A 27,426-nucleotide genomic window follows, 5' to 3' on the forward strand; every position below is an offset into this window, starting at 1 on the left:
GGAGTCCCATTTCTCTGTACAGTATAGATATGTGGATACGAGCAGAAACTCTTTTCAAGTCTGTAGAAGAGATTTCAAGATAATTGCCAAGAGGAGAAATACAGAACTGCCAGAGAAGTGTACTATAATATTATGGGCAACTATTGATGGAAGTATTGATAGTATCTTCTTCAGAGGTCAAGTGTGAATCAGTCTCATGTGCCAGTATGGTAACCTGAATAGCCTCAGAACCATTTCCATAACTTGTTCTCCAGAGAAACTCTCCAAATAGCTTTTTCAACAAAAAAAAGATGAGTTTGTTCTTTATTCAATTTGAAAAAAGTTTGCAATGACCCAGTATCACAACTAGTTCTCTTCAACTGACTCAATTTTTATTTTCATTAGCCATCTTACCATATAGACTGTAAATAAGTGTTCCTTTACCATTTATCTATTGCTGTACAACAATCTACCCCAAAAACTAAGTAGCTTCTTGCACAGCTCTCCAGGGCCCACCCTCTGGGACATGGCCCCCATAATCTGAAATGCCATAGACCCAGACTAGAGCTGCTGGAAGGCAGTGAATAGTATAACTCTTCAAGCCCACAACTAAAAATGGCCTCCGGTAACACTACATTGCAAAACATGGGAAAGAGGGACGCCTGGGTAGCTCAGTCGGTTAAGCCTCCAACTCTTGGTTTTTGGCTCAGGTCATGATCTCACCTTCCTGAGTTTCAGCACTGCATTAGGCTCTGTGCTGACTGTGCAGAGTCCATTTGAAATTCTCTCTGCCTCTACTCCGCTGGCCCTGTCTTTGTCTCTTTCAAAATAAAACACTTTTTAAAAATGGAAAAGAAACAAATGGAAGAAGTAAAAGAGGGGCACCTGGCTGTCTCAGTTGGTTAAGCATTCAACTCTTGAATTTGGCTCTAGTCATGATCCCAGGATCGGGGAATGTGGGAGGGAGCTCTGCGTCAGGCTCCACACTGAGAATGGGGCCTGCTTAAGTTCTCTCTCTCTCTCTCTCTCTCTCTCTCTCTCTCTGCCCTTCTGCCCCCCTTCTGCTCTCTCTCTCTCTCTCTAAAATAAAAAATAAAAATAAAATAAAACTTAAAAAGGAAGAAGTAAAGAGTTGAAGAGCCTAAAGATTTGGTGGTGGAAAAAGTACGGTACCGATGTGTAGAGAATGGGAGGGTGGAGTAGTTCTTTAAGTGGAAGAGATTTACAGATTCTGACAATACCTGAATACCTTTTGAAAACCTGAAGAAAATTTAGATCATCCATAGTTAATTGAACTTTTTTTAATTCTCAAAAAGCCATTAAAGAAAAAGGACAAAGAAAATCTTTATCTGACAGTGAATCTGATGATAGCAAATCAAAGAAAAAAAGAGATGTTGCTGACTAACCAAGATGTTTTGCCAATGGTCTTGGTCCTAAACAAATACTTAGTGTCATAGACAACAACAAAGAATTAATCTTTCTCATGAAATGGAGAGATGCAGATGAGACAGACACAGTGTTGGTAAAAGAGGCAAACATGAAGTGCCCTTAAATTGTAATTGCTCTTCAAAAAAAGAGACAAACTCTGCATTCTTGTCCAGAAGATGCTGGACAAGAACATAATTGTATATATGAACATAATTGTTCATATATATATATATATATATATATATATATACACCTATATATATATGTATGTATGTCTTTTTTTATGAGTATTTTTTGAGAGAGAGAGAGAGAGAGAGAGAGCAAGGTGGGGCAGAGAGAGAGGGAGAGAGATTCCCAAGTAGGCTCTGCACCATTAGCATGGAGCCAAACGTGGTGCTTGAATCCACGAGCCATGAGATCATGACATGAGCCGAAACCAAGAGTTGATTGTTTAACCAACCGAGCCATTTTCATTCTAAAGAAAATCAAATTTAATCTGTTCATTTTGAGTAGTATTGAGAGAATTATTGGGTTGTTTTTGGTTTTTGCATCAATAGCACTGTTACTTTGGACAAATAAAAATGAAGCTATAGTTACTTCATTTATCAGAAAAGAACACATGATACTGTTGTACATTATTCTATCTGCATTAGGGAACAGTTTTTCTAAATGTTAAAAAAATGCCCATAGTCATTGCTGAATCAGAACTTGTTTAACCTATAATGGCTAAGGACCATTCTGGGTATTTTGTTTAAGTGTTTTTGTGTGTATACATAAATACAAGTGTAAATGGTTGTTTATGGGGTTTTGGGTTTTTTTTTTGTTTGTTTGTTTTTTGGTTGTTTTTTTTTTTTTGCATTCACCAAAACAAAAATAGCATTTTACAGCCATGAGTAAGTTCATGTTGTTTCTGGGATGCCATCATTCTGAGCAACCCAAGAAATAGATTACTTCAAACTAAATTGAAGTTTTCTGAAGCCAGAAACTCTCACCCAAATAGATGATTCTATAATTAATTAAACAACTTAAAGTAGACATCACAATTCCTACTTTATCTATAATTATATAAATGTAACAGTTTATTTGCAAAACTCCCTGAAAGGAAAAAATTTTATCACTACCAATAAGCTAACCACTCAGGGGAGAAAACTAAACAAATAATGGTGTTTTTTAATAAGCCAAACAAGGCTTAGTTAAATGGGCATTCAAAGTTCTTCTTAGAGAACCATTCCTTTACAAAAGGTTGAAATCCTTGTGTTATATTGATTGAAAGATCGTAATTCATGGAAAGTGTTCATGAAACCAATCAGGTGATTAGAAATGTTGCTGTTTTGGACCTACTGCATAAATGAGCAAACAAACTTTTGTAGTTTAAACTATTGATTTGCATATTTTTCCTTTACCCGACCTATTCCTTACATGTAGGTTCAGTCTTTTCAGTATTTGTGTTACTGGTCCAGCAGAAGTCAGGAAACACAGTAACTCTATAGTAATCAGAATGTCATTCAACTGTGTATTGCATACTTTATTGTAAATATTGGTAAACAGTGGTCAGTAAACAGTTTTACATTTAAAAATCTTAGTAGGGGGCACCTGGGTGGCTCAGTCAGTTAAGTGTCCAACTCTTGGTTCTGGCTCAGGTCATGGTCTCACGGTTTTGTGGGTTCAAACCCTGCATTGGGCTCTGTGCGGGCAGCGTAGAGCTTGCTTGGGATTCTCTCTCTCTTCCTCTCTCTCTGCCCCTTCCTTACTTGCCCTGTCTCTGTCTCTGTCTCTCTCAAAATAAATAAGCTTTAAAAAAATAAAAAATAATTTAAAAAAATTAAAAAAACTTAGTGGTTTCAACCAGGAGCCATGTATTTACTCATGGTTCTGAAATTTGGACTGAACTTCACTGGGCAGTTCTGCTGGTCTTACTTGAGATCACATCTACAGCAGAAGTCACCTAGCAGCCTGACTGGGGCTAAAGTCCACTGTGGTCTCATTCACTCGGCTGGCAGCTGAGACTATTGGGAACTGAAGCTCAGTTCACCTCTACTAGGCATCTCTAATGAGCTTGGTTTTCTTACTTGGCTGTCACAGAATTTCAAAAGGAAAAACTCTAATGTGCAAATGCCTGTGAAAGCTCTGCTTGCATTGCATTTGCTGATGTCATTTGTCAAAGCTAGTCATATAGCCCAACTCCTGAGTGGTCCTATCCCACAATACAAGGAAGCTTACAGAAATCCCTGCTGATTCTGGGTTAGTGCTATTGTCTGTGTACTGTGATGAGACCAGTTTGATAAAACATTACAGGTCTAAGACAGTTGGCAGAAAGAAGGGGGAGAAATTACAATCTTGTTAGGATTTGCTGTGAAGTTAAATTCTCCTCAAATAAAAATACCTAGAATATAAAGAGCAAGGAAAGGGAGTTTTTGAATACTCCTATCTTCCCAACAAAATTTTCTTGTAAGTTTATTTGAGAGCGAGCGTGTGAACCGTGTGAGAGTGGGAGGGGAAGAGAGAGGGAGGGGCGGAGAGAGAGAATCCCAAGCAGAGGGGGAGGGGCAGAGAGCGAGTCCCACCCTGACCTCATGGAGCCCCATGTGAGGCTCAAACTCATCAACTGTGTGACCATACCTGAGCTGAAATCAAGAGCCAGAAGCTTAACCAACTGAGCCACCCAGGCAGCCCTCAAAAAACAAAACTTTAAAAAAAAATTTTTAACGTTTATTATTGAGAGACAAAGACATAGCATGAGCATGGGAGGGGCAGAGAGAGGTGGAGACACAGAATCTGAAGCAGGCTCCAGGCTCTGAGCTGCCAGCACAGAGCCCGATTCAGGGCTCGAACTCACAAACTGTGAGATCATGACCTGAGCCGAAGTTGGACGCTTAACCTACTGAGCCACCCAGGTGCCCCCCAAATTTTTTTTAAGTACACTTCTTAAGGTAAATAAAGGTAAGGACAATTTTGGTGACTCAGACTGAGTTCAGACTTTGACAGCTAAAATTGTTTATGACTCTGAGCCCCAATCTACCAGGTTGGTAGAAAACATCCGGAGGTTCCTTTGTTTCTAGTTTTAACAAATTCCTAGTTCTGGGGCGCCTGGGTGGCTCCGTCGGTTAAGCGTCCGACTTTGGCTCAGGTCATGATCCCACAGTTCTTGAGTTCGAGCCCGGTGTCGGGCTGTGTGCTGCCGGCTCAGATCCTGGAGCCTGCTTCGGATTCTGTGTCTCCTTCTCTCTCTGGCCCTCCCCCACTTGTGCTCTGTTTCTCTCTGTCTCTCAAAAATAAAAAAGGTAAAACAACAACAACAACAACAACAACAACAACAAAAGTTCCAAGTTCTGAGTAGTGGGGAGAGAAGCTCATCGTTGTCAACATGGCCTCTTTAGATCTGATGGCTTCCTGTTGCTTTTGTGCTACCTCGAACATGGGAACCACTTGTAAGGCTTTGATCTCATCTGCTCAGGTGTGCTATATAGCTAGCTAGGAGAGTTGGGAGTACCCTCTCTTCTTACCAGCCCAGAGGGAATCTTTCTTTAATTTTAATTTTTAAAAATGTTTACTTATGGGGGCACCTGGGTGGCTCAGGTCATGATCTCACAGTTTGCGGGTTCAAGCCCCATGTTGGACTCTGCGCTGACAACTCAGAGCCTGGAGCCTGCTTCACATTCTTTGTTTCCCTCTTTATCTCTTTGCCTCTCCCCTGCTTGTGCTCTCTTTCTCAAAAATAATAAATAAGTAAATAAATAAACTCTTTTTAAATGTTTATTTATTTTGAGAGAGAGAGAGGGAGAGGGAGAGAGAATTCCAAGCAGGCTCTGCATTGTCAGCACAGAGCCCAACACAGGGCTCAATCCCACGAACCGTGAAATCATAACCTGAGCCAAAATCAAGACTCAGATGCTTAACCAACTGAGCCACCCAGGTGCCCCTTTAATTTTAATTTTAATCCATCTCTCTTCATCTTTCTTCAAGGTACTCTATCTATCCCTAGAAGTCCTTCACTCATTTTCATCCCCTCTCCAAAGCCCTTTGCATTCCTCTAAGAGCTTAGGTTTTTAGAAAAAAAGTTCCCAGGAGGGAAGTATCTTTTCTACTCTGCACCTTGTTTCAGTTATCTATTGCTGTATAACCAATTACCTTTAAACCTAGTGGCTTAAAATAATAATCTTTTTCTTCGTTTCTTTTTTTAAGTTTATTTATTTATTTTGAGAGAGAGAGTGTGTGAGCAAGTGGGGGAGGGACAGAGAGAGAGGGAGAGAGAGAATCCCAAGCGGGCTCCACACTGCTAACGCAGGGCTCAAACTCATGAACTATGTATGAGATTGTGACCTGAGCCAAAACTGAGAGTCGGACGCTTAACCGACTGAGCCACCCAGATGCCCCCAAAAAACATTTTTCATTTTCTCATGATTCTGCAATTTTGGCAAGGCTTGGTGGAACCAGATTTCTCTGCCCCTGGTGGTATCAGCTTGGGCAGTTCTTTGAGGAGTCACACTAAGATGCCTTACTCATATAGCTGGCAAGTTGGTGCTGGTTGTTTGCTGGGAGCTCTGCTGGGCGTGTTGGCCAGGACCCTCAGATCTCTTTCTCAACTCTTCCTCATGGCTAAATTAGGATTTTCATAGAGGTGGTCTCAGTGTAGTCAGACTAGTGGCTGACTCCCCCTAGAGCACAAAAGTGGAAGCTTGCAAAATTGAAGGTTTAGGACTGGAACAGCATTACTTCTGCCATACTCCATTGGTTAAAGCAAGTCATAGGGCCAGCCTAGATTAAAGGGAAGGGATGATACCACAGGCAAGAATATGGGAGAAATGGATCTTTGAGGGCCACCAAAGTAATTGTGACAAAGTTCTCCTGGGGCAAGAAATCACACAGTCTGCTATTTTCTTGAATTACAGTAGGCAGTTGGTGGGGTTGGTTTTGGGAAAATCAAAGAAGGAAAAACGTGTTAAAATAAGCTAAGATCTCAGAATATATCTCCAGCCATATAAGCCTTTCCCAACTTTCTCCTGATATATTAGCTTTAATTTCCATGTCACTTAAAGAACCAACTTTCGGGGCGCCTGAGTGGCTCAGTTGGTTGAGCGTCCGACTTCGGCTCAGGTCATGATCTCGCGGCCAGTGAGTTCAAGCCCCGCGTTGGGCTCTGTGCTGACAGCTCGGAGCCTGGATCCTGTTTCGGATTCTGTGTCTCCCTCTCTCTCTGACCCTCCCCCGTTCATACTCTGTCTCTCTCTCTGTCTCAAAAATAAATAAACGTTAAAAAAAAAAAAAAAAGAACCAACTTTGAATAAAACACCTTAAACATTTTAAATTAACTGTTTGATTGTGTTTTCACCTTTTGATAATAAGACATTGGTTAGTATTTCCTTCAAAAAAAATCTATATAGTTGCCAGGACCATAGGGCCAGCAGCACCCTGGCCTGGGCCTCTGAGCCTTGTAGCCCTGGTCACACCCCATCCAGCCTATTGCCTGGGGGGCTCTGCTGGTGGGAGGAGGACACCACGGCTAGAGAGGTCTTAAAACTGGGCAAATCTATCCAGCAGAAAAAGATATGTCACTGAAGAAGCAAAGAAGGTCCCCAGATATTGGACTGCCAGCACTGCAGCATTTTAAAGACCCAGGATTCTTGTTTGAAGCAGAATAACCCTTCTCAGACTCTGCCCAGGATAAATTAGCAGCTGAAGAAAAAACAAAAAACAGGGGCACCTGAGTGGCTCAGTTGGTTAAGCCTCTGACTTCGGCTCAGGTAATGATCTCAGGGTTGGTGAGTTCGAGCCCCGCATCCGGCTCTGTGATGACAGCTCAGAACCTGGAGCCTGCTTCAGATTCTGTGTCTCCCTCTCTCTCTGCACCCCCCCCCCCACTCCTGGTCTGTCTCTCTCTTTCTCTCTCTCTCTCTCTCTCTCAAAAATAAATAAACATTAAAAGAAAAAAACAGCCGTGAAGAAGAAAGGTACAAGAACACATGCAGACTTGGGAGTGCTCCAATGAATGAGGACACAGATTTGGAAGGATTCACTCATTCACTCAGTCATTCCTCAAGTATTCATCTCTGCTCCTTCATCATGTTTAGGGAGAAAACACATGTTTTGTATGTCCTCATTATAGCAATGGGTTTTACATAAACTATCTTATTTAAGTGTCACAACACCCCGGAAAGGCCGTTTTACAATTTAGCAACCTGGAACTCAAAGAGGTTAGCCAATATGTTCAAAACTTATACCCAGACTGGCCCCAAAGCTCTGCTACTTGTTCTTCCAAATATTCTTTAACTAAAGGAGATGGGGTACCTTTGCCACCAATAGGAAATTCCCCATGTCTGTCATCAATACCAGTCAGCTTTTGTTCCTGTAACAAACATTCCAAAAATATCAATGATCTTTTTTGAGAAAACACTTTCTGTATTGATGTATAATTAACATAGAGTGTTATATTAGTTTCAGGTGCGTAATATAATAATTCAACCATTCTATACATTTCTCAGTGCTCCACACAATGAGTGTACTCTTAATCTCCTTCACCTATTTCTCCCATCTCCCCGCACACCCACTGCAACAGTCTCTTCTCTGTATTTGAGTCTAGATTTTTGTCTCTTTTTCCTTTGTTCATTTGTTTTCTTTCTTCTATTCCACATATAACAGTACATATAACCTAAGTTTCTGTTAAAGACATGTGTAGCCACCACTCAACTTAAGAAAAATAGTATTCCTGATATTTTGAAGGCCCCTCCCAAAATAACATCTCTTTACTACTAAGGTACTTTCTGTTTTGAAATGTGTAGGTATTCACACTCAGATATCACCTCACGCCAGTCAGAGTGGCCAAAATGAACAAATCAGGAGACTATAGATGCTGGAGAGGATGTGGAGAAACGGGAACCCTCTTGCACTGTTGGTGGGAATGCAAATTGGTGCAGCCGCTCTGGAAAGCAGTGTGGAGGTTCCTCAGTAAATTAAAAATAGACCTACCCTATGACCCAACAATAGCACTGCTAGGAATTTACCCAAGGGATACAGGAGTACTGATGCATAGGGGCACTTGTACCCCAATGTTTATAGCAGCACTCTCAACAATAGCCAAATTATGGAAAGAGCCTAAATGTCCATCAACTGATGAATGGATAAAGAAATTGTGGTTTATATACACAATGGAGTACTACAGGGCAATGAGAAAGAACGAAATATGGCCCTTTGTAGCAACGTGGATGGAACTGGAGAGTGTGATGCTAAGTGAAATAAGCCATACAGAGAAAGACAGATACCATATGGTTTCACTCTTATGTGGATCCTGAGAAACGTAACAGAAACCCATGAGGGAGGGGAAGGAAAAAAAAAAAAGAGGTTAGAGTGGGAGAGAGCCAAAGCATAAGAGACTGTTAAAAACTGCGAACAAACTGAGGGTTGATGGGGGGTGGGAGGGAGGGGAGGGTGGGTGGTGGGTATTGAGGAGGGCACCCTTTGGGATGAGCACTGGGTGTTGTATGGAAACCAATTTGACAATAAATTTCATATATTGAAAAAAAAAGAAATGTGTAGGTATTTTTTCCTTTTGTTTACGATAGGTTATTTGGTTTCTAAAAGTTTTTGAATTTTATATAGTGTAAAGGAAAAACAACACTTGCTGTGTGTCTCCTCTACTTTCAATATTCCACTACAACACTACCTCAGTTCTGGCCCTGGATGTGTGTTTCCCACATAGCAAGCAGTTCTGCAACACCAGTAGGGCACCCTACAGTTTAATTAGATCCCGCCGGTGAAGGGTTCCGTCCTACAGGGCTGCCTCCTTTCTGCTCTTCAGATGCTCAATCACAAGTGCATGTTGTCACCTGTGCTTCGGACACAATGGCTATTAGTTGGAGGTTTCCACTACCCCATCCTTGGGTTCAATTAATTGGTTAGAGCAGCTCGCAGAACTCAAGAAAACATTTACTTACCAGGTTACAGGTTTATCATAAAAGGACATAACTCAAGAAGAGTTAGAGGGAAGACATGCCTAGGGCAAGGTATGGGGGAAGGGACATGGAGCTTCCATGTTCTCTCTCTCTCTCTCTCTCTCTCTCTCTCTCGGCTCTCCACTGTCCCAGAACCTCTGTGCCTTCATCAACGCAGAAACTCTCCAAACCATCCTTCTGGGTTTTTGTGGAGGCTTCATTACATAGGCATGATTGATTAAATCATCAGCCATTAGTGACTGATTCAACCTCCAGTTCCTCTCCCTTCCTAGGAGATGGGTGGTGGGTGGGTGGGACTGAAAATTCCTCCAATCCTGGTTGTTTCCACGGGCAAACAACCTCCATCCTCAGGGCTTTCTAAGAATCCCCTCATTAACATAAACTCAGAAATAGTTGTAAGGGGATTGTTATGAATCTCTCTTACCACTTAAGAAATTCTAAGGGTTTTAGGGCTATGTGTCAGGAACAGCAAGATCAGATATACATTTCATATTATAAATCACAGTTATCACATATACTTTTATGTATTCTTCTGCAACTACTTTTTTTTTGCTCGAATATTTGTGACATTCATTCATGCTGATGCATGTAGCTGTAGTTCATTCTATACAATATTTCTTGATATAATATAACACATTTTTTCCATTCTATCAATGGACATATTATTATTATCATTATTATTATTTATTATTACGTTGGAGACCCATTTAATGTGGTCATTCAAGGCCTGGGCAGAGTGGAGAGTACCCAAGAATTGGTCAGGCAGGCAAGGTGGGTGGGTGGCAGGCCCACACCTGACCCCCAAAGGGGATGCCAGGAGGGGGCTGATCCAGGCACAACAAGGGGAGGACCAGACGACCTGTAGGTCAGCCCTTGAGAAGCTATCTAAGCCAGGTGATGAATGCCTAGGCCAGAGCCTAGCCCAGGGAGGTAGGGTTGGGGTTGGTTAGGGGCTCCCAGAGCCTGGGGGCTGGCATCACTAGGACCCTCCCCCATCTGCTGCTGGAACCCAAGGCAGAACTCAACTATCAAGTGGGACTCAAGCAGCTCCTGGAGGCAGGGGTGGAGGTGTTCATTTTTCCTCCATATGGTCCAGACAGGAATTGATCTAGTCCAACATGGCAGCATATCCTGCTTCCCTGAAGCTGTTGTCCCCATCTGCTGTGTTTACCTCCAAGGGATGCCCAGGTCCCCCCTGGGGCCAACTTTGTGGGGCCACACAACAATGGAGGAGCACGGTGACCATTATCCCACCAGCCACTCCTGGGAGGAAGATGGACTCAATAGACGTTTTAATTATTTCTAGGATTTGGGTTTCTTGTTTGTTTCTGCTTTTTAAAAATCAGGCTTCTATGAATATTTGTGTGTTATGTTCTGACTTTCTTATGCAATGGATATACCGCATAGAATATATATCAAGTGTCATAGAGTATGTGTACTTATAAATTTACCAGATAAGGCCAAAATTTTAAGCAAGACTATAGAAGAGTACTGCCCACTCCCTTCCCTTGTTAACACGTAGGAGTGTTTTTTACTTGAAATTTTTTTTGTCCTGGGGCACCTGGGTGGCTCAGTCGGTTGAGCGACCGACTTCGGCTCAGGTCATGATCTCGCAGTCTGTGGGTTCGAGCCCCGTGTCGGGCTCTGTGCTGACAGCTCAGAGTCTGGAGCCTGCTTTGGATTCTGTCTCCCTCTCTCTCTGCCCCTCCCCCGCTCATGCTCTGTCTCTCTCTCTCTGTCAAAAATAAATAAACATTAAAAAAATTAAAAAAAATTTTTTTTTGTCCATCTGGTGAATGAGAAATACTATCTCATTATGGTTGTAATTTGCATTTCCCTCCTTATAAATGAGATTGAGCATCTTTCCATATGTGTATTCCCTCATTGTGTTTTCCCTTCTGTGAAATGCCTCTCACATTGTGTGCCCATTTTCTATAGGCTTATCTGACATTTACAACTGATTTTTAGGACTTCTGTCTATATAGTGGCTACTAAACCATGGCTGGTTGTATATCTTGTTAACATCTTTCCCCAGTTTGTGGCTTGTATTGTTCCTTCTTTGGGAGATCTCTTAATGAACAGTAATACTTGATCTTAATATAATGTAATTTATCAATTATTTCCATTACGGTTAGTGTTTTGTGGTCTCCTTTTAACAATCCTCTACTTCCAGGGGTGCCTGGATGGCTCAGTTGGTTAGGCATGCAACTCTTGGTTTTGGCTTGGGTCATGATTTAACGGTTCATGGGTTTGAACCCTGTGTCAGGCTCCACCTGACAGTACAGAACCATTTGGGATTTTCTCTCTCTCCCTCTCTCTGTTCCTCCCCCTTCTCTCTCTCCCTCAAAATAAATAAATAAACTTAAAAAAAAATAGGGGTGCCTGGGTAGCTCAGTTGCTTAAGTGTCCAGCTTCGACTCAGGTCATGATCTTGCAGTCTGTGAGTTTGAGCCCCATGTCAGGCTCTGTGCTGACAGCTCAGAGCCTGGAGGCTGCTTCGGAATTTGTGTCTGCCTCTCTCTCTCAAAAATAAATAAACATTAAAAAAAAATAAAAATTCCTCTACTTCCAATGTTTTCTCAAATTTTATTCTTAAAGTTAAAATTTTTTTCCATTTAAAAATTGTTTTCTTTAATTTCAGTGGAGTTTATTTGTATCATACTTGACAAAGGAACTGATCTCATTTTTTTAATGAATAATTAACTATTGAGCATCATTTATTGAATAGTCAGCCTATTTTTCTCTGCTATATCTTGTGTAATTGAATGCATTCTTCTGTTCCTAGGTTTTCTAGAGTGTTGTTTTGGTTAATCTTTTTTTTCCTCTCTGGTAATATTGCACTACTTTAATAATCTAGTTTTATTTATTTATTTATTTTTATTTCCAATAGAGAAAACCATCTCACCTTATTCTTCAGGGGTGTCATGTCATATAGTTGGTTTTTAAGTGTCACTGAAGGAGTGATGATCTCTTCCTCTTTTTGCCTAGTGTTTTCTCACATAACAGACACTTGAGGTTGTGGTCAACTGCCATTTCTACAGTAGCAAAACCCATAGTTTAATAAGGAACTGAGTGCAGTATAAACTTTTAAAACTGACTGGTATTACTTAAGACTAAAGACTTAATTGTGCTTGGAAAGCTGTTATTTGCCTCCACATCAAGCTCATTATGAGATTCCCCCAAACCCTTTTGCATCGTGTTCTTAACTACCCTGTGCATTCTGATTCAATTACTGGACTAACAGACAAAGTTCCCTAACAACATAGAAGGAATAAATTTTCTAATCACTCACTGCTTACATAAATTTTTTTCCTTCCTGGATTTTCATGATTTTGCCCAACTGAACCAAATGGAAAAACTTGATTCTATTTGTATATAAACATGTATGTGGCAAACTTTTAAAGAGGAACAAAATTGAAAACTTTCTTGGGGTTCCTGCATGGCTCAGCCTATTGAGCTCTTGGTTTTGACTCAGGTCATGATCTTGCTTTTTGTGGGTTCAAGCCCTGTGTCTGGCTCTGTACTGACAGTACAGAGGCTGCTTGGGATTCTCTCTCCCTCTCTCTCTGCCCCTTCCCCACTTGTGAATGCTCTCTCTCAAAATAAATAAATAAACTTAAAAAAAATTAGAAAACTTCTCCTTCAAATTCTAAAAGTAAAATTGACCCTCTGGACTAGAATGACCCTGTGACTTCTCCACCCTCTCATACCCCACGTTGAGAAGCTTATCAGCAATCAGAAGCAAGAGAAAAATTATATATGTGTGAGTGGAATAATAAGATCTATCCTTAAAACATAACTGTAAGAACACCATTTTGTGCTGACGCTATTTTGGACATCTAGTACAGTAAATAGGGTACCTTATAGTACCTTATTTAGAGGATAAATAAAGTGATAATTAAAGATCTGTTGTTCATTCATTCATTCATTCATTCATCAAATGCTTGTTGTGTGCCAACTAGACATTGAGGATAAAATCAAAATTTCTATCTTCATGGTGCTCATATTCAATAGGAGGAGGCAGAAACAATTTAACAATGAAGTATACAGAATGTCAAATGATGATTAATGCGCTGTGGAGAAAAATTTTAAGGGAGGGGAGTCCTAGGAGCCGGAGGGTCACTATTTTATACAACGGACAAAGAACATTTTCTGATAAGATGATATTTGAGGAGAAAGTTGAAGGAAGTAAAGGAGCAAGCTGTAAAGATCAATGAGACAAATGTTCCTGGCAGAGGGAAAAATAAGTGCAAAGATCCTGAGTTTTGAGCATAGTTGGTGTTGTGATAGAGTAATAGAGGATGGGAATAAAGATAATAGAGAGAGAAATGGGGGAGATAAGGATTAATGGAAAGAGGCTTGTAGGTCACTGTGATAATTTTGATATTCACCCTGAATAAAAGGGAAAGTATTGGAGGACTTTGGGCAAAGGAGTGATATGGTCTGACATATATAATTTTAAATGGTTTATTTATTTATTTTGAGAAAGAGAGAGCACACGCAGGGTAGGGGCAGAGAAAGAGGGAGAGAGAGAATCACAAGCAGGCTCCACACTGCCAGCACAGAGCTGGACACGGGGCTCGATCCCATGATCTGTGAGATCATGACCTGAGCTGAAATCAAGAGTCTTAATCAAGATGCTTAACCGACTGAGCCAGATAGGTGTCCCATGATCTGACACATTTTTTAAGAGAACTACTCTGATGACTATGTTGAAGATAGACTGTAGAGGCTTAATGGCTAGAGGCTGACTCAATAATCCAGACAAGAGATAATAAGGGCTTGATCTAGGCTGGTAGTGAGGGAGCTGAGGTGCAGTGGTCAGGTGCTTGATATATTTTGAAGGTGAGGCTGACAGATTTGCTAATGGATTGGCTGTGGAGAATGGGAAAAAGAGAGGAGTCAAGGCAATCTCATATATTTGTTTCTCCCTGGGAAGTACAATGCATACTTGTGTATTTTTGGCTATGCAGCCTCTCAATCTCCTATATTTGAAGGATTCCCATCATATAAATTTAGGTGCCAGACAGAGCACATCTCTGACTGAATGTGTGGCTGTAAGTGGCAGAAACTCCTTATTCTAGTCTCCCAGGCCTCTGAGACACACTCATGTGACCAATCAGACATTAATGAAACAGCAACCATCGCATCCAGCCAGTGGAGGCAACAGAGGCACTTTAGCCTAGGGTAGAGTGATGTCCACTATGGAGCTGGCAGTGGTGTTCTCAAGGAAGCAGTTCTTGATTCTAGTCATACTTTTGGCTATGTAGCTATTAAGTCGGGTTTTCCAACCTCCCAGGAAATCCACAAGCTACACAGATTCCTGTCAAAAATAATGTTTCTGTCATTTATTTATATTTTTTATTAATGGAGATTCATTCCTTTTTAATTTTTTTTAATGTTTATCTATTTTTGAGAGAGAGAGACAGAGTGCAAGCAGGGGACAGACAGAGAGACAGAATCCAAAGCAGGCTTCAGGATTTGAGCTGTCAACACAGAGACCAACATGGGGCTCAAACTCACGAACCGTAAGATGATGTCCCGACCTGACGTCGGACACTCGATCGACTGAGCCACCCAGGCGCCCCAATAATGTTTCTTTTAAAAGAGCCAGAGATAGTTTTTTTTTCCTTGCAACTAAAAACCTTAATTGATATATTGCAGATTGATATTCCTACTGTGAACGTAGTCATAATAATAACTGCCATTATTGAGTGATTGAGGCACTTATTGCAATTAATTCTGCTAGATAGATATTATTTCTATATTGTAAATGAGGAAACTGAGACATAAAGGAAAATCACTTGCCCAAGGTCATATGGCTAGTAATTGACAGAGCTGGATGAAAATCCAAATTTATTTGACTGAAGCCTGAACACTTATACACTATAGATAAATTCATTTGGGATTCATTTAATATTGTGAATTGAACCATTTTTTCCCATTAATTCAGTTCTCTATGTAACCTCAATGTATATTCACACCAAGTATCAAATCTTCTTGAAATCCTCTAACTCTGTAGAACTTAGGGCTAAAATGTTAAGGTGTGTCATTGTTTTGAAAACTTATTCTCTAGCAAGAACCATAAAGTAATTAAAAATAAATTCTAATATTTGTTAGTATTGTTTAAAATTTAGGCAAAATGAGTTGTTTTTTCTGAAAGTTTCAGTTTCAGTAGACTTCGTTTTGATCAGTTAGAAGTTGGAGGCAAAGTGCTATACTGGCAAATACACCAAGCTTTTCAGATGGCATCTATTACCATTAAGACATTATGTACCATGGCAGATTCAAAAGTACACACTTATTGTGCTCTTTTAAATACATTAGATAAAACATCTATATTTACCTAAAATACAAGGGTTTGAATATTTGAAATTCACAGCTTTGGAAAAATGTTGCTTATGCATAAGAGATGTAGCCGAGAAAAAATGAAACTGTCAGAAAAGAAACTGTGGTTTGTAAGTGTCTGGGAGGCTCTGAGAAGGCTCAGAGGAGCATATTTTTCTCGTACGGCATTAAAGAGTCAGCATGGTGGCAGGCACAAGAGAACTGAGCTACAAGTAAAAACATGTGCTCCCAAGTGCCAAACTTAGCCTCTATCTCGCTATTCAGCTAAGGGCAATACAACAAATACTGCGTGTAAAATTAGTGAGTCAGAGATGAATAAAACAGGCACAGAAACAAATAACTGTGATGCCTTATTAAAAGTATTCATCCATGGGGCGCCTGGGTGACTCAGTCGGTTAAGCGTCTGACTCTTGATACCAACTCAGGTCATGATCTCACAGTTTGTGAGATCAAGCTCCCCCACAGGCTCTGTGCTGACAGCTTGGGATTCTCTCTCTCCCTCTCTCTCCCCCTCCCCGGCTTTCTCTCTCTCCCTCTCCCTCAAAATAAATAAACATTAAAAAAAAAACCCAATGATTAAAAAAAAAGTATTCATTCGTTAATCCATTCAGCACTTGCGGCCAATCCTATGCTTTTTGTGTGCCAAGCACTAGGGTTTCAAAGATGTGCAAAAGAGCATTCCGCCCCATCCCACCCACAGGGTATAATGATCAGCCTCACTGCACTGACATTCCATTCTCCCTCCAATAACCTCCTCTCCCATTTCTGTGGCCCTTCTCAGCTCTTTCTTCCTCTACCAATCACCTCCCTGCATGGTTAGTTTAACTAACCTAACCTAGGCTCACACAGACTTTATTCTACCAAGTAAGACTTTCATGCCCTGGGCTGCATAGCCCATACCCCAGGCCAGAATGATCTTTAGAAATCTCAGACTTTGAAAATGTGATTGTGTCTCCCACTCCACAAATAAAAGTACAGACATTACGAAACTATAAGATGAGTAAAACTATGTATAATTAATCTGTTCTTCCAGATATTCTAAACCCTAGAAAATCTAATGCAATTTATCATCTTTTCTCCACGAGAGGAGAACATATCCGAGCACATATCAACTTTTGCATCCACATTCATGGGGTTCATCAATTTTCTGAGGTCCCTCATGGGCCCTAGATGACTGTAAAATACTGTTTATCCTTGAATTCAGAAAAGGGTTAGTTCTTAAAGGCCCTGGAGTCAACTTAAAGGTTTTGTGCTCTCTCAGGACAACAATGGGAGTAAGAAACTATTGAAGGTTTTTGTTTTTTTTTAAGTTTATTTATTTATTTTGAGAGAGCGAGAGAGACAGTTCAAGTGGGGAAGAGGCAGAGAGAGGGAGAGAGGGAGAATCCCAAGCAGGTTGTGCAGGATCAGTGTGCAGAGCCTGACGTGGGGCTCAAACTCACAAACTGTGAGATGATGACCAGAGGCAACATCAAAAGTCGGACACTTAACCAAATGAGGCAACCAGGCACCCCAAGGAACTATTGAAGGTTTTTAATCTAGGATACGGTGCATTTAGGTTAGCACTTTAGAAAATTCTCTGACTGTAGTATGAAGAATGGATCACTAATGGATCACTTAAACTAAGCCCTGTGGGAACCCAAGTGAGAGATTATAGTTAACTGCTAAAGGGTGCTGATTTCTTCCTGGGGTGATAAAAATATCTAAGGTTAGACTGTGATTGTACACATTAAATGGGTGAATTTTATGATATGTGAATTATATCTCAATGAAGATGTTCTCAAAAAAGCAACAGATTAAAACATAAAAACTCTCACATCTAAATAAATAAATAAATAAATAAGTCATGGTTGTGTTATGAACTTGTATGAAAGACTTTTAAGATATAAGAGAAGGGAGCGGGGGGAAGTAAGAGTCAAGGATGACTACCAGGTTCTTAGGTTCAGGCCACTGGGTGGATAACTATACTTTTATGGTGATGGGAAAATATAATGATCTTAGTAAAATGGAAGGGATTCTGGAGGGCACAATACAAAGGGCTGTAAGGGAGCACCAAAGGAATACTCAGGAAACTGACCCATTTAGGAAAGGTTGGACAAACTTGCCTAAATGTGTCATCAGTGTGAAGGTGTCAGACTTCTTTTTGAGGACTCCAGAAAGACTGGTTCACCAAATTCAAAACACACTTAAAGGGAAAGAAAGGCAAAATGATCAGAGGTACCAAATTCACATTATTCTATTGACAATGGGAAAAAACACCCAACTTTTTTTTTAGAGAATCCAGATTTGCAGGAAATTTTCCAGGGTGTATTATTCTGGAGACAAGAACAAGACAGGAATACGCTACTATTTTCAGTTTACCTAACAGTGCAAAATGGTTTTGTTTTGTTTCTAACTGTAGTGTGGGATGTTCTTAATCATCCTGGGAGCAGGACAAAGTGTGAGTTTTGCATTTACAGATTCGTACTGGAATAACTCCTGCAGAGGGAAAGGAAAGGAGGCAGGAAGGCTGGGACTAACAATGTGTAAATATATAGTGGGGTGGGCATGGCAGGCAAGTGAGTGGGGGAGAAAATATTAAAGGCGGAAGTATTCACTGTTACTAAGTTTCCTACCAGTCCTGTATGAGCCCTCGGGTACATCAGAGGCCCTGTGAGGCCACACAGAAGCCAGGGCATTACTTTCCAACCTTTGACTTTGGCTCCAAATAAAATGTTGGTGAGGATTCATTCTGGTACTTGGAGAAGATAGAACTGAACACCGGAGAGAGATCCTACTCAGATGGTTGCAGAAAGACATTGACTGGCTCAACGAAAGCCACCTTCTTAAGGATTTAACAGCAGCCCAACTTGGAAGTTTCAGGCTTCCTCTGGTGGCAAATTATAGATAAGGTATTTATAGCCTTTCTCTAGAAAGAAAGAGTCAAAGTCTACAGGAAATTACCACCTCCTGCAATAACAGACTAAAGTCTTCTCAGTTGGCAATAGAAAGTGAATTTACACACGGGCTCTATAAAACAGCTAGATATTGAAACTCCAATCTTGCACTTGGGAATCTCTTTATGTTGCTTTCACCACCAGCTCCCTCTTTAAAACTCTATCACTGTCACAAACACAGATCTTCTCCTTAATTCCTGGCAGCACAGCTGGGATCCTGCTGGGGCGATCAGGCTGAAATATGCATAAGAAAAACATGTAAGGGGTGTTTAACATACAGATTCTTAGGTTCCATGCCCAGATATTTTAAATCAGTCAAGTACAAACATACCTTATTTCATTAGACTTCACTTTATTGCATTTCACAGACACTGCGTTTTTTACAAATTGAAGGTTTGTGGCTACCCTGCATCGAACAAGTCTGTTGGTGCCATTTTTCCAACAGCATTTGTTCACTTTGTGTCTCTGTGTCACATTTAGGTAATTCTTGCAGTATTTCAAACTTTTTCACTATTATCCTATCTGTTATGTGATTTTTTTTAATGTTTATTTATTTTTGAAAGAGAGAGACAGAGCAGGAGTGGTGGTGGCGGGGGGGGGGGGGGCGCAGGGACAGAGAGAGAGGGAGACACAGAATCCAAAGCAGGCTCCAGGCTCTGAGCTGTCAGCACAGAGCCTGACACGGGGCTTGAACCCATGAACTGTGAGATCATGACCTGAGCCGAAGTTGGATGCTTAACTGACTGAGCCACCCAGACACTCCTGTTATGGTAATCTTTGATGTTTCTATTGTGATTATTTTGGGGCACGATGAACTGTGCACATATAAAACAGCAAACTTATGTGATAAATGTTGTGTGTTCTGACTGCTACACCCACCAGCTGTTCCCCTGTCTCTCTCCCTTTCCTTAGGCCTCCCTATTCCCTGAGACATAGCAACATTAAAATTAGGCCAATTTGTTACCCTACAATGGCCTCTAAGTGTTCAAGGGAAAGGAAGAGTCTCACATCTCTCATTTGAAATCAGAAGCTAGAAACAATTAAGTTTAGTGAGGAAGGCAAGTTGAAAGCTGAGATAGGCCAAAAGCTAGGCCTCTTGCACCAGTTAGCCAAGTTGTGAATGCAAAGCAAAAGTTCTTGAAGGAAATGAAAAGTGCTAACTCAGTGAACACATGAATGATAAGAAAGCTAAGTCAGCCTTAGTGCTGATATGGAGAAAGCCTTAGTGGTCTGGATGCAACATTCCCATAAGCCAGAGCCTAATGCAGAGCAAAGCCCTAATTCTTTTCAATTCTAAGATGGCTGAGAGAGGTGAGGAAGCTGCAGAAGAAAAGTCTGATGCTAGCAGAGGTTGGATCATGAGGTTTAAGGAAAGAAGCTATCTCTATAACATCCAAGTGCAAGGGGAAGCAGCAAGTGCTGATGTAGAAGCTGCAGCAAATCATCCAGAAGATCTAGCTAAGATAATCAATGAAGGTGGTTACCCTAAACAACAGATTTTCAGTGTAGACAAAATAGCCTTCTATTGGAAGAAGATGCCATCTAGGAGTTTCATAGCTAGAGAGGAGAAGTCAATGCCTTGCTTCAAAGCTTCAAAGGACAGGCTGACTCTCTTGCTAGGGCCTACTGCAGCTGGTGACTTTAAGCTGAAACCAGTGCTCATTTATCATTCTGAAAACTAATACCTTAATATTAATACCTTGATTATTCTTAATTATTATTCTTAAATATCCTTTAAGAATATCCTTTAAGAATTAAATATCCTTAAAAAATACCTTAAGAATTATGCTAAATTTACTCTGTGTGTGCTAAGTGGAGCATCAAAGTCTGATGATGACACATCTGTTTACAACATAGCTTACTTAATCTTTTAAGCCCAGTGTTGAGATCTACTGCTCAGAAAAAAACAAAAATTCCCTTTCAAATAGGACTCATTAATAATGCACTTGGTCACTCAAGAACTCTGATGGAGATGTACAATCAGATGAATGCTGTTTTCGTGCCTGCTAACACAACATACATTTGGCAGCTCATGGAATCAAAGAGTAATTTTGACTTTCAAGTCTTACTATTGAGAAAATACATTTCACAGGGCTATAGCTTCTACAGACAGTGATTCCTCTGATGCATCTGGATGACTTTGAGGGGCTCTAGACTTCAGTGGAGGAAGTAACTGCAGATGTGATGGAAATAGCAAGAGAACTAGAATTAGAAATGGAGCCTGAAGATGTGACCAAATTGCTGCAATCTCATGATAGAACTTTAAAGGATGAGGGATTGCTTCTGATGGATGAACAAAGAAAGTAGTTCCTTCAGGTGGAAACCACTCCTGGTGAAAATGCTGTGAACATTGTTGAAGTGACAACAAAGGCTTTAGGATATTCCATAAACTTAGTTGGTAAAACAGCAGCAGGGTTTGAGAGGATTGACTCCAATTTGGAAAGAAGTTCTACTGTGGGTAAAATGCTATCAAATAGAATTCATGCTACAGAGAAATCGTTCATGAAAGGAAGAGTGAATTGATGTGGCAAATTTCACTGTTGTCTTCTTTTAAGAAATCCTTTTGCAATCACCACCCTAATGAGTCAACAGCCATCAACATGCAGGCAAGACCCTTCACCTGCAAAAAAGTTACGATTCACTGACAGTTCAAGTGATGGAGAACTATTAATAAATAAAGCATTTTTATTTATTTTTATTATTTAAAAAAATTTTTTTATTTATTTTGAGAGAGAGAGAGAGAGAGAGAGAGAGCAGGGGGAGGGGCAGAGAGATAGGGGAGAGAGGATCCCAAGCAGGCTGATAGTGCAGAGACCCTGATGCAGGGCGCGATTTCATAATGGTGAGATCATGATCTGAGCCAAAATCAAGAGTCGGCTGCTTAACCAACTGAGCCACCCAGGCACCCCTACAATAAACTATTTTTAAATTATGATTTGTACATTGTTTTTAGACATAATGCTATTGCACACTTAACAGACTACAGTATAGTATAAACATCACTTTTATATGCACTGAAAAACCAAAACATTCATTTGATTCACTTCATTCAAATAATCACTCTATTGTGGTGGCTGGTGATTATAATGGAGGTAGTCCAAATACCATATTTTGAGAAAGATTGGACCAAAGGGGACAAAAGAGTGATGGATATAGAAAAGAATATGGAATCTGATTTATAAAACACTGGTGAATCTTTTGCAGCTTACAGCCCTTGCCTTAAGATGGGTGGAGGTGGTCTGCCCCTATTAGTAGTCTCTCAAACATACAGTTCATTCCCAAACAAAGCTCAGAGAGAAACACAAATTCCCTCATGGGCGAAGTTTCCATTTCCTATCTAGGTTTCACTTTCTTGAAAGAGAAGCTCTTTCCTGACAACTGGATCTTACTTATTCTTCCCTTACAAGGCAGCTGACCTGTCACAAAGGTAGGAGTCAGCATCCTCATCAGAGAGACACAAGTGGTTCATTTACTTTTACATGAACACATCAATTATGAGAAACAAGGACAACTTGTATTTTTCGCATTCCTCAGTGTCTTTATTTTTTAGTTCTAAAAACTCTCATCAGTGATTTAGTTCATGTTGACCTCAGCCAAACTCAGGTCTGTTTCTCTTCACAGACCCTCCTTCAGCATGAGGTGAACATCACCCCTGTGACTCATTGCCTCCCTGCTGTCTTATGGCGTTTAGCTCCTATAGTGCTTCTGGAATGTGATTTAGAAAAGAAATACTCTCCAAAGGAAAACATAAGGTTGCAAAGATAAAACCGCCTAAATCATGCTGGATACATTGTACAAAGAGAACCAAGCATCCCTGTTGCCCATCATATGTAGGTGAAATGTGGACTTTTTCAAGGAAGTTAGTTGGAACAAAATATGCACAAACACTCTCAATTTTCGTGTTTTTGTTCTTCAGTGTTAGAGTAGATATTTCCTGCTTCTACAGCTGTTGGGTGTGTCCCTCCTCCTGTTTCTGTGATCTAAACCTAAAAAAAGGTTTCTCAAAAAAGAAAGAAGTTGAGTAGAGTCCCAAGTACACACACACACACACACACACACACACACACACGATACTTCATAGGGTCTTATGAACATTTTAGACTTTTAGATTCACAGTATCTCAACCCTTTCCATTTTAGAAAACATTTTTGCCTTATGGCCTTACAGTATGAAACTAAACCTGTCCATTTAGCTGTCCTGTAGCTTTTTCAGAACAAACAGAAATTTATAGTAAATAGTGTATTGTCTCCAATTTTGCTTCTCTAAGAAAAAGACTGCTTACAACTCAAAGCCAAATTCCTCAAGGTGTATTCTAGCTCAAAGCCAACGACAACAGGAAGGGGAAGTACATGGTATCTTATACTTAATAGGATTTTGTTATTCTCTCCCAATGTGCTGAAATCTCCTCACAGAGTAGCTTATCCATGGAAGTGCAGGAAACACTGGGTATCTGAGGTAAGGCTCACCTTAGATATTTTGATTACTGCTAAGCAGCCTCCTGCCTCTACACGAGCCATATTTCCAATTGGTCTGCTTTCTTGGAATTTTTCTTTGAGTGCTTCCCTAGAGCTACAATGCAACTGAAGCTTTTCCATGGCCTTTTACTTAGCCAAATTATGTTCCCCAACTGGGACCTTTAATCTTAATTTCAGCCTGAGAAAGTGCAGCACAACTCTGCTAGTGGTCAGACTATGATAAATAATGTTTTGAACAGGATTCAGGCCAACACAACAATGTTTCTAATGAAACACACTGAAGACTATTCTGTAGTTGCAGACATGGCCCTTTCTCAGAACCCACCCCTTCTCAGAATCCACCAGCACCAGCACAAACTCTATTCTATCTTACTGAGACGTCTCATGACCAGTTCCTCCTAACTATAGCAAGTTCAATAAACGCAACTTTTAAAAACAGGTATGGCTTGGTGGTCTTTTCTTTGGTTGGTGGGCTTTAACTGGCTTTTGTTAGTTCTGGATGACTTCTTTAATTCTCAGAGTGACTGTCCTATAGAATTGGAGTCCTCTTATTTTCCCTTTCCCTAGAAGCCACACTATCTTACTCACTTAACGAAGCTCCCCACGTTCCCTTTCTTTGCCCCAGGATAGAGTTTCCCCAAGAAAAGACACCAGAATATATGCTGTTCACAGTTGCCAGTTATCCAATTACTCACCTTCTCTTCACCCATAGATTGTGTGTATCCACGGCAGGGTGATATGGGATTTGCTGCCTTCAGTACCTACTGCTTGCCCATCACCTTCCTCCAGAGGCATGCTAGATGTGTGAGAGCCACTTTAGCCTTTCCCCTCCTCCATGGCCAACTTCATTTCTGGCTTGATTTAATTCCACATCTTCTCTTGGTGCCTGAGAATGGACAATTTCTTTCTTTCTTCCTTTTGTTCTTTCATTCTTTAATTTTTTTAAATGTTTATTCATTTTTCAGTGGTGGATAGAGGCACAGCATGAGCAGGGGAGGGGCAGAGAGAGAGGGAGACACAGAATCCGAAACAGGCTCCAGGCTCTGAGCTGTCAGCACAGAGCCTGATGCGGGACTCAAACTCACAGACCGTGAGATCATGACCCGAACCAAAGTCAGACACTTAACCAACTGAGCCACCCAGGTGCCCTGAGAATGGACAATTTCAAATAACCAGCTGTTTCACTTCTCCATATTTCTCTTCCAGGATGTGAGACATGAGGGTGTAGGTATGAGAGCAGATCTGGAATTCCTTTTCCAAGGTCCAAATAACTTGGACCTTCACCTTTCTGGTGCCTAAGAAATGAAGCCTCTCAAACAGACCTACTTTTATCTTCCCCAATCCAAAACCGTCAGATACCTAGGGAATCAGTTTTATAACCATTCCATTTTTCTCCCAGCACATTCGTGGAGTTTTGCATTGTCCATTCTTGTGAGCAAGGACCTAAAGGCCTTCTTTTATAAGCTTGGGCAACTAATTTGTAGAGAACAGATGTTCTTTTAACTTGTGAGGCTGAAAGATAAGCAGGGAGTAATTTTTCTTTGTAATTGTACTGCTCTGTTTGTGTCCTCTTTCAGCCATAATACCACAGGACTTCTCTAAGGTGAGCTTATCTCTGCTAGTGAACAAACTAGCTTCCTCAGCACAGACATCTTTTTCCATCTTTAGGAATTGAAAGTTTTGCCGGTGGAGAGCTACTCATTACCCTATCCTCCACCACAATGGAGTCTGATCACCTCCTTTTCACAGACAAACAAGTCAGGGGCCTTCCCCCTTTGTATCTTAACCCAGCAATTGTCTGGTAGGTGGAGTCTCATGCCTGAGAACTCATATCTTCCTTCCCAGTCAGAGGTTGGGAAGCCTGTAAGGGATGACTATCTCACTATCATAACCCTCATACAGATCGTTGGTGGAACTTGTCTCCCACTCCCTCTGTTGCTTGATATTAGACATTTACCGTCCCAAATTTAACTGCATCTCCGCTGCCCCGCCACACTGCAACCTTGCTAAGTATGCCACACCCTTGGCAACTTCACTGACCAAACTCCATAGGAGTTAGGGAAGCAATCCTTTTTATTGATTTCAAGTTGTTCCCTGGGGAGATGTCTCTTCCTCCTTCTGAATGGTTTGACACCCCAGTGATACCACATAGAGAAAAATCTAACGAATGCCCCTGAAAGTCGGTATGATATAGTAGTTAGGAGTGGAGGTCCTGAAGCCAAAGCGCTTGAATTCAGTTTTGCTATTCACTAAAGAACATTACTATTTACTAATGAGAACTTGGTAAAATCACTTAATCTTTGTGTTTCTCAATGTATGAGTGATCAAGTTAAAAAAAAAACAAGTCAATTATGGAAACTTTAGTTATATAGCTGATAAGGTATATCTAACTGATAACATATTAAATGAAATATCTCAGGAAGGGAATACTCTTCTCTCTCAATTGCCCATGAACACTCACAAAATCTATTAGGCCACAAATAAAAACCTCAGCAAAGTCCAAACAGTAAACAATGAAGACAGTATTCTCTGATTATAATCCAATACAACTAGAAATTAATAAAAATCAGGGGGATAAAATTTCTTCTGTGTGGAAATAGAAAACTATTTTAAACAATGTCTACAACAAACAGAGGTCACCAACTGAAACTGTAGACAATAATAACACAGCATACAAAAACTTGGGATGCTACTTGCTGCAGTCAGCCTGTATTCCACGTGCTCTTGTGGCTCAGCCTCCTGGCTCCTCTCCTCCCAGCTCTCGTGGATTGCAATACAAGAAGAAATCACCATACTACTCATTGACAATGGCTTTGGTATGTGTAAAGGTGGCTTTAATGGAGATGATGACTCCCAGACGTATTCCCTTTTATTGTCAGGCAGCCAACACCAGGGTGTCGTGGTGGACATGGGGCAGAAGGACAGCTACATAGGTGACAAAGTCCAGAGCAATTGCTACAGCCTGACCTTGAAGTACCACATGGAGCACAGCATCATCACCAACTGTGATGAATTGGGGAAAACCTGGCTCCACACCTTGTATAATGAGCTACATGTGACTCTGGAGGAGCACCTGGTCCTGTTGACTGAGGCACTCCTAAACTCCAAGGCCAACAGAGAGAAGATGACTATGATCATGTTTAAGACCTTCAACACCTAGGCATGTATGTGGCCATGCTGTCCCTTTATGCCTCTGGTCACACTGCTGGTACTGTCATGGACTCTAGGGATGGGGTCACCCAGACGGTGTTCATATACTAGGGCTACACTCATCCCTAGTCATCCTGGCTCTGGATCTTGCTGGATGGGACCTGGCTGACTACCTCATGAAAATCCTCATGGAGCATGGCTATAGCTTCACTTCCACTGCTGAGCAAAAAATTGTACATGACATCAAGAAGAACTCTGCTATGTTGCCCTGGACTTGCAGCAGGAGATGGCTATCATCTTGTCCTCCTCCTACCAGGGGAAGAATTATGGGTGGCCCAGTGGTCAGTACTCATCAACAATGAGTGGTTCCTCTGCCCAGAGGAGTTCTTCCATGTCTCCTTTCTGGGTATTGAGTCCTATGAGATCACATCCATGAGACTACCTTCGACTCCATCACGAAGTGTGATGTTTACATTCAGAAGGGCCTGTTATGTCAACACAGTATATATGGCAGGGCCATCACATACTCTGGCACTGCCATAAGATGCAGAAATAGATCACTGCCTTGGCCCACAGCACAATGAAGGTCAAGATCATCACTCCTCCTGAGAGTAAGTACCTAGTGTGGACTGGGGACTCCATCCTGGCCTCACTGTCTACCTTCCAGCAGGTGTGGACCAGTAAGCAGAAGAAGAACAAGTTGGGCTTCTCCTTCATCCACTGCAAGTGTTTCTAAACGGACTGCAAGAAGATGTATAACATTTGCTGCATGAGGTTATTCAAAAGTATACATTTGCCTCCCTCATGCTGGCCTCATGAAACTGGAATAAGCCTTTGAAAAGAAATTTATCCTTGAACCTTGTATCTGACATTAGCACTGGATTGTAGAATTTGCTGCTGATTTTGATGTTGTATTCAAGTTAACTATTCTCTTGATATATGTTTAAAACCTTGCATGTATCTTTGATTTAAACCATTAGTACATATGGCTTAGTCACTTTCTAACTGAGGTGAGAGAACATGTTTATGGAAGAGAAATCCATTGGCTTGGTGAGAATTTTTGAGGTCACCCATTTCTTGATATGTGTAGAGTATTAATGTGTAAGAACTGACTATCCCAAGATTTCTCTAGAAGCTGGAAAGAATTCTTGGACCAGTTGTTAT

General features: G+C 40.9%; 2 pseudogenes; both read left to right on the plus strand.

Annotated features, from left to right (window-relative positions):
* The first annotated feature begins 594 nt into the window (after window positions 1-594).
* LOC132664981 (chromobox protein homolog 3-like) lies at window positions 595-24,411 on the plus strand (annotated as a pseudogene).
* Window positions 24,412-26,092: 1,681 nt separating this feature from the next.
* LOC132665812 (actin, cytoplasmic 1-like) lies at window positions 26,093-26,998 on the plus strand (annotated as a pseudogene).
* The last annotated feature ends 428 nt before the right edge of the window (window positions 26,999-27,426 follow it).

The sequence above is a fragment of the Panthera onca genome, chromosome D3 (genome assembly GCF_046562875.1).
Source record: "Panthera onca isolate mPanOnc1 chromosome D3, mPanOnc1 haplotype 2, whole genome shotgun sequence".
Taxonomy (NCBI): Eukaryota; Metazoa; Chordata; class Mammalia; order Carnivora; family Felidae; genus Panthera; species Panthera onca.